This window comes from Amia ocellicauda, unplaced genomic scaffold (assembly GCF_036373705.1).
Source record: "Amia ocellicauda isolate fAmiCal2 unplaced genomic scaffold, fAmiCal2.hap1 HAP1_SCAFFOLD_107, whole genome shotgun sequence".
NCBI classification, from domain to species: domain Eukaryota; kingdom Metazoa; phylum Chordata; class Actinopteri; order Amiiformes; family Amiidae; genus Amia; species Amia ocellicauda.
In genome coordinates, this window is record NW_027102672.1 from 79,576 (window position 1) to 99,791 (window position 20,216).

General features: G+C 40.1%; 1 non-coding gene and 3 pseudogenes across 1 annotated transcript; all 4 read right to left on the reverse strand.

The window, feature by feature from the left end:
• Positions 1-19,058: 19,058 nt before the first annotated feature.
• Positions 19,059-19,177, reverse strand: LOC136720678 (uncharacterized; annotated as a pseudogene).
• Positions 19,178-19,398: 221 nt separating this feature from the next.
• LOC136720594 (uncharacterized) lies at positions 19,399-19,517 on the reverse strand (annotated as a pseudogene).
• A 209-nt stretch (positions 19,518-19,726) lies between these two features.
• Positions 19,727-19,845, reverse strand: LOC136720561 (5S ribosomal RNA). The gene has a single exon (XR_010805581.1). It is a non-coding gene; the product is annotated as a 5S ribosomal RNA (ribosomal RNA).
• Positions 19,846-20,062: 217 nt separating this feature from the next.
• Positions 20,063-20,181, reverse strand: LOC136720627 (uncharacterized; annotated as a pseudogene).
• Positions 20,182-20,216: the final 35 nt, after the last annotated feature.

Consider the following 20,216-nt stretch of genomic DNA (forward strand, 5'->3'; position numbering starts at 1 on the left):
ATGCTCTGATTAAGGTTCAATTAAGCAATCGAGAGCTCTGTTGGAACAGATACCACAGGCAGTGCCCATCTTGCCCATCTTGCCAAAGACTATCAACATCAATATTATTAGCATTAGTAATGTAACTATTCTCAATTTCCCAGCTGAGCTCACAGACACTTTCACTGACCCCCCCCTCCTTCCTGGGGGGTGAATCCCTTCCTAATTGATAGGGTATTTCTGTTAGTGAAAGGACTATTTCCATACAATTTCATGACTTTAGACTTTAAACTATATCTCATTCAATGATTTATTTATTTTACATTAAGTTATACCTTCAGTAACTTCCTTATTTTCCCTCATATTCCATTCAACCACCATCACAACTCTCATGCTGAAAGTGGCAGCACATGTCTTTCACACATATCAAACTCCCTTTTTCCAGCTTCCCAAGCCTTATTAACTCTTAAACCCGTCGTCAACTTCCTCAAACCTTCCTCAACATCGCTCAGACCCACTAAATTGCTCTGTATCCTAACAGCTGTTCTTTCTCCTTTTCCTAATTTCTTACAAGAAAATTCAAGTTATATTTATTGACATGTATTATTACTATTTATACACACATTTCACTCCATTATTTTAACTAAAATATTTACTTAACAAAATATCTTTTAGAAAATAAGCCTTTTAATTGATTTCAATAATGATTCCCAGGTACCTCAGGAAAACAAAGTTTCAAAAAATGTGTCCAGTCAATGATTTCCCCAATGAAGAGTTTGCGTGGGCACTAAGACTGTCCACCTGCGCGGCTCATATGTCCTTATTGTGTCAACTTCCTCCTATTGAAGTCCAATCTACACCGGTACATGTTCAGAAGAACTGTTCCCGAAACTAGGTTGAACTGATCAATAGTTAATTTCTTACCTACACATTGTATTTAGGGATCTTATATCTGGGAATTTCAAAAACTCTTCATTGTGGAACTCACAGCTACCAAACGACCCTTTAATTTCCTGGAGTATCTGGTTATCTATTGAAGACTCTGTATAGGAAGTTGAAGAAAGTGTTTTGTGATAATTATATAATGTTTTATATTAATACTAGCATTAGAAGTAGTTTGTATACAGACTGAGCAGATTAGATTTAGCAGCACAAGTAAAGGGTCAACAAGGTTGGTTTGTTAGAAACTCCTGTCAGAAATGAAAGATCACCCAGTGCCGAAATAGCCTACAGATGTCTGCTGAGAATTTGTTTATGACTTAATCGTTTCTCCAGATAGGCAGGAATTGTTTCTGTTAACGAGCGATTGACACTAGGTAAATGACGACCGTGGGATCGCATCTTCCTAGTGCACATCAAAGACGGACATCTGCTTTGGATCCATCACCTCTTCACGGGAGGACAGATCATAAAACGGACCCGGACCTGTATCTTCTGATTGGATGAACGGCCATAAGATGTTACGTCATTTTCCTATAAAGCTGCACTCATGTTGGTAAACATTAAGTTCTCACTGAAGGAATTATTCCTGACGTGGGGCTTCCGAGCGGCTCGATTAAAGTTCTATTTGCTTTATCTCCACGATTTCTCCACTTATTTCCGAGACGGTTCTACATCTATGTATTCATATCTTCACCATATTTTACTGTTTCCTCAGATTCCCATTTCAGAAATTAGCTCAAATTCAATTTTCAACATTTTATTTTGTATTTCTGGGTTGTAAAATAGTATTTTATTTTTATTTTCTCCTTTAAATGGTTCAATGTTAATTTAGCTCACTTCTTCAATGCTTGTCATTTTATATTTCTATTGTATCCTTCAAATTCGTACCCTTTGACTACTTCACTCATCTTAAATCCAAGGTCTAATTTATTTCAGGTATTTTATGCTGGCCCCAAACATTTTCTGAAAATAAGACTATAATATATCACTATTCTGTTTACATTCTCCTGCCTGGATTTTACATCAGGCTGTCAGGGCTGCACCAGAGTGCTGCTCCTGTGGATTTCAGCCTTTCATTTCCGTTTAATTTGACTTTATAGAATTTGTCCATAATATGATTTTTAACAAACAAATCCTTGTCCTTCTGGGTCTTAGACGACACCATTACTATTTATTTACTTTATTATTACTTTATTTTTATTATTTAGTGTATATTGTGTATTACTTTAACATTATTCTCATAATAGAATATATAATTTATTTATAATTTGTGATGCCTTATGCACTCTATATGCACTCTATATACAGTTAAATGTTTAGATCCAGCCTGGAGCTGAACCTCTGGAGCCACTGGGGAGCTGTTCAGTTGACGGGAGCTCTCTGACTCTATTTTAAATCTATATGTGTTTGTTTGTGGGATTATGTGTATTTGATTACATGTTTTCATTGTTTAAACTTGGTTTTATACAAGTCCTTGCCAATAGTAACAATGTCTTTGCTTTAATTTATGAATTTATGGTTAGACTTAAACATACTGCTATTAATCAGTCTGTGTAACAGGGCCAAGTGAGTGATTGATTGATTGGATTTTGCTGATCCTATTAGCTATATTCCAATCAATTGATCTAAAACAGCAATTAACCCGTTTTTTTTTTGTTTTTTTTTGGCTTGTTGTGAATTTTGGCTTTACATTGAAGAGTTTGTATTGTGTTCTTTTGTAGTTCAAATTGCGGTTGGAAGATCGTATTTTTTTTTCGCCACACTGCTCGGCCGCACCACTCGCACTGACTGAATGTTGTGTTGAGGTGTGTGTGCTGCACCAAACGGGAGCACCGGGACAATGTCATCATACGCAGCACATCAACACAACATTCATACTTTTATTCTGTCTTTTTTTTTTTTTTGGCTTGTTGTGAATTTTGGCTTTACATTGAAGAGTTTGTATTGTGTCCTTTTTTAGTTGAAATTGCTGTTGTAATTGTGGTAACTTATATTGGTGTGTTTATTGTATGGTTTATCTGATGTTTATATTGTGGTTTCTTTTCACTTACATTGGTGTTTATTGTATGTTTTTTTTTAGTATTTCTTTAATGAAGGTCAATTGCGGTTTTATTATAATAATTGGTCGTATGTATTTGAGGGAGAAATTAACTTAACTGTTTAATGGATATTGACTTTTTATGGATTGTTTAGTGATACTGTGATTGTTATTCTATTTGCCTAAATTGCACATTGTGTACCCAGCGTATTAAATTGGTTATTAAAAAGACTTGGTTATATACTTCCTCTTGGCTTTTCACTCTCCCTTTACATCACTAATTTTAGCTTCCAGGGTTATTCGACCGGACCGTCCGGTAAACCAAAGGTGGTGGCAGCTACACGCTCCTCTGTCAAATCCAGTTAGGACACGACCTTACTAGGACAGGTTTCGTTTCAGTACATATTGATGATCCTGTACTGTTATCCTAACCAACAAAGGCAGATGTGACAAATTAATGCATAACAATAATATTAGTAAATTGGGTTTGATGTATAAGGTGTTGTAGATTATGCAATAGATCTCAACGTAATTTACTGACAGACATCACTCTTTATCACTTTCACTTTTGAAGGAACTGCTTTGTATTCTGTGTATTGTTTTATTGTAGTGCTGCTTCCTTTCTTGGCCAGGTTTTACTTGCAAACGTGATTTTATTCTCAATGTAAGCTCAAAGTCAAATAGTTTAAATAAGAAAACAATGTATTGAAATGAGAACATCATGAACCTGTGTAATTGTGCTGAAGGACAAGCACTGAAAGCAGAGAGAATTTTGTGTTTGGCATTGAATAGCCTTAAAGAAAACTATGCCGTTTTTGGAAACTTTCATATTTAAGTTGAATGTAGGCAAAAACATTCCAGTCACTCTGAAGAGAGAATACAGTTTACTGTTCGAATAAGTAGCCCCTGAATTGAAGATAAAAATCAAAAGTGCTGTTCGTAATTAGTTTACACTTTTACATCAGATGTCTTGTTTTTGCGTTCCAAATTGAGGAGTTGTGGCATATAATGTAAATGAAGTTACTTCACTAGTAGTGCGATTTCTACGTTGTGTATGTGTGTTTGTATATATGAACTCATACATTTTTTAAAGATTGTATTTGGAAAACAAATTCAGGTATAGCACGTGTCCCCCTTTTGAATGGGTTCTATATATAACATTTTAAAACGAATGGTTCTGTGTAGAACGCTATGTTTGGGGGTTCTTCATGTAACCCCTTTGAAGGGGTTCTACATAGAACCATAAAGGGATCCACCAGAGCGATTACTCGAGGAACCCTTTATGGTTCTGTGCAGAACAATATCTTCTAAGAGTGTGGAGTGTCGCCACACAATTTCTCTCAGAGGGCTTTTGACCAATGGCAATCCAATCCTGAATGACATCACCACTATCCTGTTGTACTTTATGCGAGAGATGTATTAAGTAGTTTATAATGAGAAGAATAACAATAATCACCTGTTTTTCATAGTTGCCTATAGGTTTTGTATCCATTGTCTCCTTCATATTAGGAAAGGAAGTTGATCCATAGCCTACTCAGAGACAACTGAGAGTTGGTCTCTGAGCAGCAGCACAAAGGGGTCGAGTCTCTCAATGTCCGTGTGTTGGAGATATTCCACCATATTGGTCCCAGCCTTTAAAACAATGTTAATGAAAGGTACTCACAGTCATTTTAAATATTACATCCTGTAGTGTTTCCTTTCAAAATATAATCTTATTATGACTTGAACTAAATAAATCCTTTGACCCACTAATACCAAATTACAGTTAGGGGGGCCACAGGTGTGATTTGAAAATACGATCTTCCATGTCTTTCTGTTGTGTTTTGACCTGGGGATCTGTAATTGTCCAAGTGGCTACTGCACATGTACTTATTTTATATTAAATGTGTTATTTAATTAGGCTTGGTTCTGGTGAGCATGTACAAGACGTCAGCTTTTTAAATAACTGTGTGTATTGGATCATACACATTTTAGAAATACTCTCTCAAACTTCCCGCATTGGTACCTCACCAGGGAGGTAGAAAAAAGCAATAGCATTGAAAAAGTGTGATTGTAGTTCTGCTCTTCTGCAATATATTTCTACAAGATCAAGAACGGGCTCTGAAAACACTGAGGGTACAGGACGAGGACAGCGAAGCAATGAGCAACACTTGATACAGGATAAGAGCAACGGATACTTAGAATTTATAGGTGTAGGCCCCGTAGTAAAATATTCCCATCCGTTTTCATGGTACAATACTTTGATAATGACCCCCAATAGTCTTTCAAATGCCTGAATATCTGAAAAACATTTTTTTTTCTGAATTGAAAACCCTAGCTGGCTATGCATTCGTTTGGCACCATCTAACATTTCGGAATCTGTGCATTCTTTACCCTTCCACAGGCGGTACACACTGGCAGCAAAACATAAATTGTTACCTTGGTTTATGTCTATTATTTTACAAAATAAAATACCTTTTAAGCGCCTCCGCGCACCACCACCACCTTGCATATTTCTAATCACAGTGACCGTTATTCGCAAACTCAAATGTGATAGAATTTTGTTGTGACTTTGTAGTAAATTAGCTATGCTCTCTAAGAAATCTGCAGCGTCCAGCTCCCCCACATTTCGACTCCTCGATTAGAAAGGATTATGTAATGACCCCGAGCTCGGTCTCAGCTGTACAAAATCATTAGGACCCACATTGTGTGATATTTCATTTAGCAATCCTTGCACAGCTCCATGCACAATACGGACAGCATTCATATAAGATTGTACCAGATCCAGGTTCACAAACCTGAATTCTTCATAAAACTCCATACCCCGAAACCTATTAATTTCTCGGTCATAGCGACGAATAATCTCCAAAAACCCCCGAGGAGGGTCCCCGCCAACGCCACCCTCAGCCATTTGTTCATCATTTTCATTATTCATCTCTAACATTGCAGCATCACCACCCCCGATCTGATTATCATTGTTATTAGCTACCGATGCTAGTTCCTTAGATACATCCTGATCTATATATTCCTGAATTTCCAAGTTTACCGGATGGCCTCCCGTCTGGAGAGTGTGCAACAGTGTCTGTGACCGTGCTAATTGTGACACATTTGTTCTAAATTTAAGCCTACACAGCATTCTTTTCGCAGCATTAATTTTATTTCGCATTACCCCCCTAATTACACAAGCAGACTGACAGATTTTGTGCTTCTCCTTTTTCATTGTTTGTCAATTGTTGTTTTCAGAATTGGTTGTTTTTTGTAACAACCCTTCTCGATCTTGCAGAGACTGATTGATTCACAGTGTGAATTACAGATTCATCAAACTCTCATCAGAAACGGGTCAATTCCCTATTTGTTTTAACAAATTTGTCAAAACATGTATTATGCACTGAGCGGTGTTTAACGCCTCCACAAGCTGACTGCATATCTTGCTAAACACCAGGGCCCTACAATCACCAGGGGTCTGTATGTCAACACAGGGTGATTGATCACATTTCATCTCAGTATCCCCACTAGTGGTGGCTTTAACCGTGCTTTTACCCCGTTTACCTCTTTTTACAGTAGCGGAGCTCGGTCGGTTCACTTTCACACATTGCACCCCCACATCGGTGGTGTCGTGTGCCACCCGGTTTGTCTTACTCAGGGCTTTTCTGGGCGCTGTGTTTCCCCTTTGTGTGACTGGTGGCTGTCTCCCCCGCTGTAGAACGGACCTCCCTTTATCAGCACGATCGGATCTCTTCACCTGTTTTCCACTTGACAAGCCTCTCAAGCAGGGCAATGCAGGCTGTGCCGCATTTTTAGCTATAATAAAACAAACATGTCAATTACACTTTATACAGTGACTTTTCACTACATTTCGAACAAATACAAAATATAATATTATTATTATTATTATTATTATTATTATTAATAACATTGGTAAAAACGGTGAATGTTACACACCTCCATTCAAAGTTTGCTCTGTGACTTGGGGTGGGTGGGGGAGTGCTTAGTTATGTGGGTTAAACAACTGTCAAATCAAAAAACAAACATTGGTCCCATAAATGTACACAATATAATGTTTTAGAAGATGTAATTAATTTATAATATGTAACAACTTGTTCTATGGCATACCATGAAATCTGAATAAAACTGGCCATTAAACACATTGCTTTGGCCCACCTTCAGAACACGTGTCTCCTGCGGTTTGGAAGGCGCTGTTCGGGACGTAGGCGTTGGGGGTTGCGAGTTCCACTCTCCGTGGTCCCCTGCGGGGTGCTCGGCCCGACAGTCTCGGCTCTGTTATTCTGTGCTGTAATATCTCGGTTCTCTCTCACCTTAAATTATACAAACCATGAACTATGCATGATATACTAACACTTTTAAACCCAACTCTATTACTATAAAAAACATTCTTACCATCAATACATGATAACGCATTTACTAGCTCTTCCTCATCAAATGGACCCCAGTCAGATGCCATTATGAAGAGTGTGTCCCTTCATATATTATATTGGATGTGTAAAATTAACTGCTTGGAGCGGCTTATTTATGGGGGGGCAAAATGGTATTTCATAATTTTTCTAAGAATCACACAAAATTGTATTCCACATAACATACCAGGAAACCGCCAAAAATGTTGTTCTTATTACAGAATTCAGTTGGGGCGGTATGTTGGGGTGTCTATTTCACTCCGATAAAGTTGATCTCCAACAGACATCTGTATCTATGCGTGCTATGGTCATGGTCTCACGTTCAAAACAACGTGTACACACTGGGTGAGGTGACCATTTGGAGAGATAAATTGTTATCACATATTTGTTATGGACACGAGCCTAATGGGTACAAATGACTGTACCCACGTGGCACCCATACACGCACCCAACTCCGCCCACACTCCTCCTCCTCTGTAGAGCCACTGCCCCCCATTTACCCACGTGTCCCCACACACGCCCCCAACCCCACCCACACCCCGCCTCCTCTGTAGAGCCGCCGGCCACCATTTACAGTATAAAGAGCATGCTGGTAAACACAGAAAACATGTCACCCGTTCGGGACAGAACAGGTCTGCGGTAACTGGTGGAAACCCCCATAGCGCACTATGGCTACACCAGCTAAGAAGACACCCCCTAGCGACCACGCTGCTGATGAAGATGCGGGGGCACCTAACACAAAATTAAGATGGTCGGAAGACAGGGACCCAAAAGAGGTAACACTTTATTTTACTTTAAAAACGTGTTTAGAATATTATTATTAATTTTAAACGTATGCCGGTGTTTACATGCTGTTAGGCCGTATGTGTGTATATATAAATTTCAATGCAAAGTGAATTTAAATGCATGTTTTCTTCTTTGTATGTTTATCAAAAGAATAGTGTCAGCGCTCCTCCTCCGAGCCCCAGGGATGCTCTCCCAATGTCTGATGAAGACGAAGGTGTCAACACTGGTGATGAGTCTGAAGATGATGACAAGGACCATGAACATGGCAGGGAGGATAAAACCTCAGACACTGATGATGGAGTTGGACCATCAATGGAAAGAGAGGTAAATATAGAGGTCCTACAACTGTGTATAGTTGTGTACTTCTTTACTGACCGACACACATTACAGTTTTAAGTGTTATTTTCTTTTCTCTTCATTAGAATAGTGGAGTACCAGACACCAGTGATATGGATTCCTCTGTCAACTCTTTAAGACCCCGAACAAGATTGAACATTGCATGCTTCTGTTCTTGCCTTGCTAGAACCCACAAGAGTTTTGATTCAGACAGGGAAGTTCCGAGATATAATTGTAAAAACTATGATGATCATGTAACACTAGTGATGACACACACCATAAAGGGCATTATTGCGCTAGTGTTACAACATTGTATTGGCCGTGAATTAGTTGATAAGTGTGAGGCCTGTCTGATAGGTGACCCCAGCCAAGCACAGCATCTCTGTCTAACTTTAGATCACGAGCAAGGGAGTGTCTGGAGTAGTGTCGCTCTTATATGTAACAAAATAAGTGTCACCCACTTTCTAAATGTTGTGTTATGTGTTGCACGTGCCCTATGTGGGCTATGCATCACCAGACAGACTGAGAAAGAAGTGAAATCTCTTTTGCATAGCTTAGAAACATGCACTCTACCTTTGAGATGGTTAAGTGACTTGTTGGAAAGTGTAGATGAGTAAGTGATACAATTAATTGAGAAGGTTATAAATAACAAGCCTTATAAGATGTTTTACAAATTTGTTTTGCAATAAGACATTATATATATTTTTTCCAGAGAAAGAAAACTCCTGCTGCCGTGGGTTTATGTATACGTATGTTTGAGGAATCTCTGCTTGAAGATGCCATCCTCACTCTAATAGCTCACAAGTTTGGTGATTTGTGATGACACTGGTAATCCTAATGTGACATTGCTGGTTGAGGATATTGTGAAAACAGTGGATGCCCTCCCCAACATGCTCAAGAGAATGCTGTATAAAGATCCACGTCCTGGTGTACCTGCTTTTACAGCTGTTCAAAAAGTTCTCCAGAGTTCTTTTGGAAACACCATCCCTATCATGACCAAGTCCAATATATATGTGTGTATTTAAAACTTGTATTTTTTAATTTACTAAAACAGTATCATAAGACAATATAACCTTAAAAACACAGTTTATGCTATAAAACATTACACCTCCACACAAGCAGGGTGAGGTACACTCGGACCCTCACCATGATGGATGTCACCCTAGCAAAATGGCTACCATCTTACCAAATGACCTATGACCTTACAAATGGTAACAAAATGGCTCCCATCTTACCAGATGACCTATGACCTTACAAATGGCTGACATCCAATATGGCCGATATCATCCAAGATGGCTGACAAGGGAGGGTAAAAGGGTAACCCTGGGGGTGATGGGAAGGAGAGAGAAGTTCCGGTTCAAAGGTGGGGGTAACCGGAAGGTGAGGTGGGCCTTCCGGTCTATGGTACGTAGGGAGGGCGGGACTTCCGGCTGTCAAAATTGTAAGTGATGCTGCCATCATACCGTTTGACATTGTCTCCAAGGTTCTCATCGTGAATAACAAACAAAATTCAAACTACCTTCTGGCCTGACCTTCTAGCTTGACCTAATCTTTCTTAAGTATACAAGAGAGAAAAACAGGTGTGAGAAAAGAATTTCTAACTTTCCTTCCATACATACATACATACATACATACATACATACATACATACGGAAAATAAATAATAGAATTTTGAATCACAATAAGATGTAATCAAGTACAGAAAAAGAAAATGTAATAAAATGTGATCTTAAATACATACAAATAAAGAAAATTGGTTTACTATTTCCAGATTCCTTTTTTGAAATACATTGACATGCATTACAAATGAGTATTTACATTATATTTACAGCCGGTGCTCGTGTGTCACTGTGTCCCTCAGGCTGTGGTAGGCGCTGACATATTGGGCAGCCAGGGTGGCTGTGTGTCCCTCCCCCAGGAGGACTGACCGTTTTTCTTTTTTCTAAGTTTTGTCACAGGTTGGGTGGGCATCCATTATGTTGTTACAGAATGTGTCCCTTATTTTGGGCTAAAGCTTTCCGTGGAGGGGAACGTGGATCAGTTTGTACCATTTTTGGGAAGATCTGCCTTGTTGGGGCGGAGCTGTGATCCAGGTGAACAGCAGATCGGGCATAGGTGGGCATGTGGGCAGAGGAGTAGGAAGGCCGGTCAAGCAAATAAGCTTGCTAAGGTACGCAGCAGCAGCAAGCAGCCCCCCCATCCAGCCAGCCAGCCAGTCTGGCTAGCAGTGACTGAGTGGTTGACAGACGGCAAGCAACGGAATGTACGTGCTCTGTGATGTCATAGCAGTCAGCTGAGAGAGGCTCGTGATGTCATCGCTGAGCTGTCTGTCTGTCTGTCTGTCTCTCTCTCTCTCTCTCTCTCTCTCTCTCTCTCTCTCTCTCTTCCTCTCAATTCAATTCATTTGTATTGTCAAAGCAATTGGACATACATACATACATACATATATATATATATATATATATATATATATATATATATACATACATACATACATCCATACATGCTAGAAAGTCATTACTATGTTATCTTAAAGGCTAACTAAGCAGAACATATATCATTATAGAACAGAGTTCATAGGTCAACACATGGTTTTAGGGAACAGGCTCGTAGGTCATACCGTTTGACATTGTCTCCAAGGTTCTCATCGTAAATAACAAACAGAAATCAAACTATCTTCTGGGCTGACCTTCTAGTTTGACCGTATCTTTCTTAAGTATACAAGAGAGAAAAACAGGTGTAAGAAAATAATTTCTAATTTTCCTTCTACACATATATACATACATACATACATATGTAGCGTTATGTTGGGTGTATTTGGATAAGAGCATTTGGGCTCTGAGCTGAAGCACGGATCTAAAGAAGACCTCTCCCCCCCCTAAAGTTATCAGATTTCCTTAGCTCATCAGCTTGGAACTGGTTTGCATCAAAGTGACAGTTTTGGGGAGGATGGCACCGAGAAGAGGCCAAATAGTTTGGAATTCTGCTATGAGATGTCTGGAGAAAGGGGCCTGTAGGTGATAAAAACTCTTTGAAGTGGACGAGAGCCGAAATCCCGACATAGAGCTACGAACCCGGGCCAACCGGCATTTCCAAAAGATGGCATGGATTGACATCAGTCATAAATCAAGCCCCCCTCCAATAGGACACTGGGGGCTGAAACCGAAATCCAATCTCAAGAACTCAGGGACCAATCACCTACTGATCTGACAGACTTTAAGGAACAGCGGACAGTCTTTCTCTCTCTCTTTCTCTCACCTGAACCAGAAACTCGCTGCCACAGCTCAACCTGTAGCTCTGTTGCCAGAACCAGAATCAGAAACCAACCAAGTCTTTGCCGGCAACAGAAGAGTTAAACTGGGAGAAGGAGATTGAGCCGTACGAAGAATTCTTTTAAAGGACTTTATTAAATAAATAACTTTACAGACCCACCTGATCAGTGGAGTTTTACAGCTGGACAATTGACTAAGTCGACTGAATACGAAAGTGTCAGTCACTTAAATAGCTATTTGAGTCTTAAGAAACTTGACCCTTGGAATAAACAGGGCCCTGCTTTCCTCAAAGACTTTGTCTTCAAGTAACTACGGTGGAACCCTGCTTACAAAGAAGATATTGTGCACAACCTTGGAGCATTCAAACCAGTGGAAAATCTGTTTGGAAAAGACTCTACATTCCCGAAACCCCAACTTCCAGGTGCATCGACTGAGTGGAAGTTCTTGGACAAAGCCGAACCAGACTGCCTTTGTTCCAAACCACACAGACCTCGTGCCGAGTGCTGTTATCTGAGCCCGAAGCCAGAGAGGCCTCTCTGCGACGAAGTTCACATAAGTTTAACAGTTTGGAGTTTGTGATTCATGACATTTGAGAAATCAATTAGAAATGTTAATCTGTGATTCATAACTCTAGAATGTGTAATATCATTTAGTTTTCTTAAATATAAATGTGTGTTGCATTAAACTGTTTTGTTGATAATTTTAGAAATAAAATCTGTCAACCCCGAGAAATATCTTCTCATTCCTGTTTAACTGTTTAGTCTGAAATTGACACAAGTGAATAGACATTAGATTATTGGTGGCCCTGCCTATCCTTAATCATTGAATAATAATCAGTTAAGGGAAATTGTGGTAACAAATAGGATCTTTCTCGGCACCTAAACGTAAATGAGACTGATATATATATAACGAGAAGTTACCCGACATAAATACTAACCTGCGTAGTTATTTAATGTCTGACTAATAATACTAACAATAGACTCACCTTCGTCTTACTAACCGGTATTGTAGTCAATGTGTTTATAACCTTTTTTGTTTAACGATTTGTTAAACGGAATGTATGTGCTCTGTGCTGTCATAGCAGTAAGCTGAGAGAGGCTCGTCATGTCATCGCTGAGCTGGCTGGCTGGCTGGCTGGCTCTCTGTGTGTGTGTGTGTGTGTGTGTATGTGTGTCTCTCTGTCTGTCTGTCTGTCTGTCTCTCTCTCTCTCTCTCTCTCTCCCTCTCAATTCAATTCATTTGTATTGTCAAAGCAATTGGACATGCATACATACATACATACATATATATGGAAAATAAACAATATGTGTACATCTCTTTCGGCATTAGTGGTGCCCTCACAGATGTGCAAGTTACATGACAGACAGACAGACAGACACACACACACTTTCACACACAGACAGACAGACAGACAGACAGACACACGCATATTATGGGTCTTTGTTGGGTAGTGAAATGGGTAGCATCAGTCGCAGTGTGGGTTATGTCAGGGAGCCAATCATAGTCCCCGTTATTTGCATATCGTGGCGCAAAGCATTCTGGGAAAAGCAACTAAACACGTTTAGTCATGTATTTGTCCATAGTTTACACATGAGATGAAAGAGACAGTATGACGTATTGAGCACCTGGGATTCCTCATGTGTATGTGAGGGGCAGAGGAACCGGATCCCAAGTGTGCGTCCCAGGTGCTATAGGTTTCAAAGCATGCAGGGGAATAGGCACCCCACCCTGACACCTACAGAAGACTGGATAGGGAGATATAAATAGCAATGGGGAGACTCTTGTACTTGGTGTGGCTCTATCCATATAGTGGGGCCAGCAGGTGCAGCAATAGAAGCTCAGCCTGGGGAGACTGGATTTAGCATTTCCTCTCCATTTTGATAACTATCCATAATCATTTCTGCAAAATACTTCTATGATACCTATGTATGTTTTTTACTTGTACTATATTATACTATCAAGTATCAGTGTACACATACAATGTGACCTGTTACATTAATACAGAGGCCACGGAAGGCCAGATCACTAATAGCCACTGTCCCCTGATATTACACTTTTTCACAATCACTTTGGCACTCATTTCAGAACCTTGATGTCATTTTTCAAAACTCTAGACACTAAACTCACACCCGATGATCAAAATGCACATTTTTCAAAACTCTAACACTTTTTTACAATTGCTTGGATACAATACACATCAACCTCAGATCATTTGTTCATTGAACTAAAATGACACAACTTAACATCAAAGTATTACCATTTCAAAATGCAATTCACACATTACATCTGAGATCACTGTCTATTCATTTCATTACAAAGATCTAATTATCAATTGATACAGCTGCTCAAAATGATAAGTGACTGTTGCATTACTCTTAATGCATAATTTTATGGAAACTGACAAACAATATTCCATGTTTCGATCATGAAAGTTTCAGGATAATGAGATCCATTGACACCAATAACCGAGGAGCATGAACCAGTTGGACTACATTATCTATGGATGTAATATTTCATCATCATTCATCATCATGTAGCACTTTTCCACACCATGTTTTCAGTGTGGAAGGAAAGTTAGAAATTCTTTCTCTAATACCTGTTTTTCTCTCTTGTATACTTAAGAAAGATAAGGTCAAGCTAGAAGGTCAGGCCAGAAGGTAGTTTGATTTCTGTTTGTTATTTACGATGAGAATCTTGGAGACAATGTCAAACAGTATGATTGAAGTGCCTGCTCCCTAATCCATGTGTTGATCTATGAACTCTGTCCTATAATGATATAAATTCTGCTTAGCTAACTTTTAAGATAACATAGTAATGACTTTCTGATTATAACCAGCTCTTTGATTTTTGTGTATAAAAGCTCTGACTGTTAAAATGAAGGCAGAGCGACTTTGGGATCTACTTGAGTCACTGTTCCTCTCCACGCTGCGTGTATTAAAGGCATTGCAACTAACGCTCCAACCTGGTTGAAGATGATTGTTCTTCCACATCAGATTTGACATTACTGTATGTATGCAGGCCCTTGTAATTGCTTTTCCAATACTGCCAACTGGTTATTGATGATTGATTTCACATTGTGGTACGAGTATCGAGTGAAATGAGTGCTATCCACCCCAGCAACACAGTGATAACATGGAGCCGGCAAGTCATCCAGGTCACAATAGAGGTCAAGCAGTGGGAGGAGGAAGACGTGGTGGTCAAAGGAATGGAAGGGGACATGCACCCCTTCTGAGAGGTGGTCGTGGGCCTCGTCATAGAGGAGGGCTTAGGCCTCACCAGAGAGGCAGCCATGGGCCTCATTTGAGAGGTGTTGGGGGAACGTGGTAGAGGACAAGGCCACGGACCAGACAGCGGCAGCAACAGCAAATAGTGTCCAGTGAAATCCGAGAAATAGTTGTAGAGCATGTTGTAAATCATGGCATGACCATGACTGAGGCAGCTACAATGATTCAATCAAACCTCAGAATCAACTCAGGATCAACTGTGGCCTCAATCATCAGAAATTTCCGTACTGAGAAGCGGCAAGTCTTCAGCATGCACTAAACATTAGGCTACTCTCAATTGTCAAATGACTGTATACTGCATACCAATGTGTAGCACAGAGTATAGTGTGCCTTTTGAAAGAAATGCAGACAGAGTGAAGCAGCTGATGACTGAGTATGTTCAGGTATGTTCAGTTTCAAGATGCCTCTTGTGAAAAATGGTTGTGAGAACCTGAACCTGAACACAGGGCTGATGGAAATTCAGAAGTACAGTAATCAATCCTTTGTTTTACACTAAGCCAGGTGAGGAACACTGCAGTTGACATTTTACTGTAGTTCTGTTCTTTTTTGTAGCTAATTATTGTTGCATGGCTTCAATGAAACCTATGGTGTGATTTGATTGTATTGCATCAATACATTTCAGATTTTGTTCAATGATTCCACTGTGTCTGTAGTATTCTCTCTACTAGTCCTTTTACAGTGATGTATTTATGTGTAGTACCATAATGAAACATGTATCACATATTTTGTACTACAATATTTAATGATTGTACGAACAACTACACAGTGAAACTATCGGTATCTTCTGTGTGGGTGATCTAAATAAATGTTACTATGGTATTTCATGATAAATGAATTATTTGAACCAACAAGTCTGCAAGTGCAAGGTTTCTTTAAAGATATGAATGCACAATGCAATGTTTTGAACATTGGACAGCCTGTGTTACAAGTGATGACCGTTTTGAGTTTTGTGTCTAGAGTTTTGAAAAATGACATCAAGGTTCTGAAATGAGTGCCAAAGTGATTGTAAAAAAGTGTAATATCAGGGGACAGTGGCTATTAGTGATCTGGCCTTCCGTGGCCTCTGTATTAATGTAACAGGTCACATTGTATGTGTACACTGATACTTGATAGTATAATATAGTACAAGTAAAAAACATACATAGGTATCATAGAAGTATTTTGCAGAAATGATTATGGATAGTTATCAAAATGGAGAGGAAATGCTAAATCCAGTCTCCCCAGGCTGAGCTTCTATTGCTGCACCTGCTGGCCCCACTATATGGATAGAGCCACAGTTGCTTTTCCCAGAATGCTTTGCGCCACGATATGCAAATAACGGGGACTATGATTGGCTCCCTGACATTACCCACACTGCGACTGATGCTACCCATTTCACTACCCAACAAAGACCCATAATATGCGTGTGTCTGTCTGTCTGTCTGTCAAAGTATGTGTGTGTGTGTCTGTGTGTGTCTGTGTCTGTCTGTCTGTGTGTGAAAGTGTGTGTGTGTCTGTCTGTCTGTCTGTCATGTAACTTGCACATCTGTGAGGGCACCACTAATGCAGAAAGAGATGTACACATATTGTTTATTTTCCATATATATGTATGTATGTATGTATGCATGTCCAATTGCTTTGACAATACAAATGAATTGAATTGAGAGGGAGAGAGAGAGAGTAAGAGAGAGAGAGACAGACAGACAGACAGACAGACAGAGAGACACACACACACACACACACACACACACACACACAGAGAGCCTGCCAGCCAGCTCAGCGATGACATGACGAGCCTCTCTCAGCTTACTGCTATGACATCACAGAGCACGTACATTCCGTTTAACAAATCGTTAAACAAAAAAGGTTATAAACACATTGACTACAATACCGGTTAGTAAGACGAAGGTGAGTCTCTCGTTAGTATTATTAGTCAGACATTAAATAACTACGCAGGTTAGTATTTATGTCAGGTAACTTCTCGTTATATATATATCAGTCTCATTTACGTTTAGGTGCCGAGAAAGATCCTATTTGTTACCACAATTTCCTTTAACTGATTATTATTCAATGATTAAGGATAGGCAGGGCCACCAATAATCTAATGTCTATTAACTTGTGTCAATTTCAGACTAAACAGTTAAACAGGAATGAGAAGATATTTCTCGGCGTTGACAGATTTTATTTCTAAAATTATCAACAAAACAGTTTAATGCAACTCACATTTATATTTAAGAAAACTAAATGATATTACACATTCTAGAGTTATGAATCACAGATTAACATTTCTAATTGATTTCTCAAATGTCATGAATCACAAACTCCAAACTGTTAAACTTATGTGAACTTCGTCGCAGAGAGGCCTCTCTGGCTTCGGGCTCAGATAACAGCACACGGCACGAGGTCCGTGTGGTTTGGAACAAAGGCAGTCCGGTTCGGCTTTGTCCAAGAACTTCCACTCAGTCGATGCACCTGGAAGTTGGGGTTTCGCGAATGTAGAGTCTTTTCCAAACAGATTTTCCATTGGTTTGAAGGCTCCAAGGTTGTGCACAAAATCTTCTTTGTAAGCATGGTTCCACCGTAGTTACTTGAAGACGAAGTCTTTGAGGAAAGCAGGGCCCTGTTTGTTCCAAGGGTCAAGTTTCTTAAGACTCAAATAGCTATTTAAGTGACTGACACTTTCGTATTCAGTCGACTTAGTCAATTGTCCAGCTGTAAAACTCCACTGATCAGGTGGGTCTGTGAAGTTATTTATTTAATAAAGTCCTTTAAAATAATTCTTCGCTCAATCTCCTTCTCCCAGTTTAACTCTTCTGTTGCCGGCAAAGACTTGGTTGGTTTCTGATTCCGGTTCTGGCAACAGAGCTACAGGTTGAGCTGTGGCAGCGAGTTTCTGGTTCAGGTGAGAGAGAGAGAGAGAGAAAGACTGTCCGCTGTTCCTTATAGTCTGTCAGATCAGTAGGTGATTGGTCCCTGAGTTCTTGAGATTGGATTTCGGTTTCAGCCCCTAGTGTCCTATTGGAGGGAGGCTTTATTGATGACTGATGTCAATCCATGCCATCTTTTGGAAATGCCGGTTGGCCTGGGTTCGTAGCTCTATGTCGGGATTTCGGCTCTCATCCACTTCAAAGAGTTTTTATCACCTACAGGCCCCTTTCTCCAGACATCTCATAGCAGAATTCCAAACTATTTGGCCTCTTCTCGGTGCCATCCTCCCCAAAACTGTCACTTTGATGCAAACCAGTTCCAAGCTGATGAGCTAAGGAAATCTGATAACTTTGGGGGGGGAGAGTTCTTCTTTAGATCAGTGCTTCAGCTCAGAGCCCAAATGCTCTTATCCAAATACACCCAACATAACGCTACATGTGTATGTATGTATGTATATATGTGTAGAAGGAAAATTAGAAATTATTTTCTTACACCTGTTTTTCTCTCTTGTATACTTAAGAAAGATACGGTCAAGCTAGAAGGTCAGCCCAGAAGATAGTTGGATTTCTGTTTGTTATTTACGATGAGAACCTTGGAGACATTGTCAAACGGTATGACCTACGTGCCTGTTCCCTAAAACCATGTGTTGACCTATGAACTCTGTTCTATAATGATATATGTTCTGCTTAGTTAGCCTTTAAGATAACATTATAATGACTTTCTAGCATGTATGGATGTATGTATGTATGTATATATATATATATATATATATATATATATATATATATATATATATGTATGTATGTATGTCCAATTGCTTTGACAATACAAATGAATTGAATTGAGAGGAAGAGAGAGAGAGAGAGAGAGAGAGAGAGAAAGAGAGAGAGAGAGACAGACAGACAGACAGACAGACAGCTCAGCGATGACATCACGAGCCTCTCTCAGCTGACTGCTATGACATCACAGAGCACGTACATTCCGTTGCTTGTCGTCTGTCAACCACTCAGTCACTGCTAGCCAGACTGTCCCTAAGACAAAGTGTACAATACTTCAATTATATCTCCTCCAGACAGATAAAGAGTATTAAGAGCTACGATGAAGTTACCCAGGAGACGTAAAAAGCTTGCATCACCTGGTATTTCCTGGAGGTCACCCATCCAAGTACTAACCAGGCCCTGGCCCGTTTAGTTTCCAAGGTCTGACGAGATCGGGCACGTTCAGGACGGTGTGGCCGCAAGCCGAGATGCCTGGCTGCATGATGTCTCTTAAAGGCTGGCGGGTATTGACGGAATTTCCAGCAAAAAATAAAAAATAAAAAAATAAAAAAATGGAGGGAAAAATAACAGTGCAGGAAAGGGTGTTGAAAGTAGCCGGGAACGTGTACAATTCTTCAATTATATCTCCTCCAGACAGAAAGAGAGTATTAAGAGCTACGATGAAGTTACCCAGGAGACGTAAAAAGCTTGCAGCACCTGGTATTTCTAGGAGATCTCCCATCCAAGTACTGACCAGGCCATGCCCCGTTTAGCTTCCGAGATCTGACGAGACAGGGTGCGTCCAGGACGGTGTAGCCGCAAGCCGAGAGGCCTGGCTGCATGATGTCTCTTAAAGGCTGACGGGTGTTGACGGAACTTCCAGCAAATAAAAAAAGAAAAATTGAGGGAAAAATATCAGTTCAGCAAAGGGTGTTGAAAGTAGCCGGGTACGTGTACATTTCTTCAATTATATCTCCTCCAGACAGAAAGAGAGTATTAAGATCTACGATGATGTTACCCAGGAGACGTATAAAGCTTGCAGCACCTGGTATTTCCAGGAGGTCACCCATCCAAGTACTGACCAGGCCCTGCCCTGTTTAGCTTCCGAGATCTGATGAGATCGGTCGCGTTCAGGACGGCGTGGCCGCAAGCCGAGAGGCCTGGCAGCATGATGTCTCTTAAAGGCGGGCGGGTTTTGACGGACCTTCCAGCAAAAAAAAAAAAGAAAAAAGAAAAATGGAGGGAAAAATATCAGTGCAGCAAAGGGTGTTGAAAGTTGCCGGGTACGTGTACATTTCTTCAATTGTATCTTCTCCTGACAGAAAGAGAGTATTAAGAGCTACGATGAAGTTACCTAGGAGACGTAAAAAGCTTGCAGTACCTAGTTTTTCCAGGAGGTCACCAATCCAAATACTGGCCAGGTCCTGCCACGTTTTGCTTCCTAGATCTGACAAGATCGGGCGCGTTCAGGACGGTGTGGCCGCAAGCCAAAAAGCCTGGCTGCATGATGTCTCTTAAAGGCT